Genomic DNA, 976 nt, shown 5'->3' on the forward strand with positions numbered 1-976 from the left:
AATCACAAATGATTTTTGTCCCGAATTAAATAAAATCAGTTTAACAGACCCCAATTTACCATTTTTATGTTGATGTCATACTAAAAATGCAATATTAGGGCTTCATTGGCAAAAAGCAACATTACAAAAGCATTCGTAATGTCGCAGTAATACAGTTGTACATAAACTTATGAGTAACTTCACATCTCTCTTTTTCGAGATATGATTTTTTTTTTGGTCTTGACTTGCAAGCAGAAATTTATGCAAGATAGCTACAGCGACCAATAAGCAGCAGTTTGGCCACTGGTAAACAATTCTACCTCCCACCCACCCCAAAAAAATACACATTGTGCATTTAACCAAACACTACATAACAACACAAAAGTCCACAAGCTTAAGTCTAAAAGACAATAAAAATGCCATAGATGGGCTAGTTCAACGAGACCCCTTTATCCAACAGATATTGGAATGCAAGCAGTGCAGCAGGACAAGTAGATAGACAATATAACAATACTTAGGTCCTAGAATTGAATTTGGTATGCTGGCCTCAGATGACCCAATTAGCTCAGTTGATAGAATATGAGACTCTTAATCTCAGGGCTGTGGGTTCAAGTCCCACATTGGGCGTATCTTTGTGCATGTCCCAAACTTGGGGTCACCAACTTTGCACCAACAGGCATTATGATGAGTACACCACCCCCTCTTTAGCGATACCTCAGCAGTGAGACATTTGCCACCCCCATCTTCAAGAAATGTTGTAGAACTGATCACATGATAATGTAAACATTTAAAGAGATTTATAGAAATAAAATGCTGCATGTTAGGTTCACCGAAGCCTGGAAAATATCCTTAAAAGGTGTGAGTGGCCATGATCGTTTGCTTCTTTATGCTCAAATGGGTGGAAGTGGTGCCACAGTTTCCTCAAAACAGAACACCAAGACATTTCCAGTAGGGAGAAAAATACAATCATCGTCTCTGCTTCACTGGCCAAGAGGTG

At 39.1% G+C, this 976-nt stretch overlaps 1 non-coding gene across 1 annotated transcript; it reads left to right on the plus strand.

Moving 5' to 3' along the window:
• The first annotated feature begins 533 nt into the window (after positions 1 to 533).
• On the plus strand, positions 534 to 606 carry trnak-cuu (transfer RNA lysine (anticodon CUU)). Its single transcript has one exon. It is a non-coding gene; the product is annotated as a tRNA-Lys (tRNA).
• Positions 607 to 976: the final 370 nt, after the last annotated feature.

The sequence above is a fragment of the Syngnathoides biaculeatus genome, chromosome 12 (assembly GCF_019802595.1).
Source record: "Syngnathoides biaculeatus isolate LvHL_M chromosome 12, ASM1980259v1, whole genome shotgun sequence".
NCBI lineage: Eukaryota > Metazoa > Chordata > Actinopteri > Syngnathiformes > Syngnathidae > Syngnathoides > Syngnathoides biaculeatus.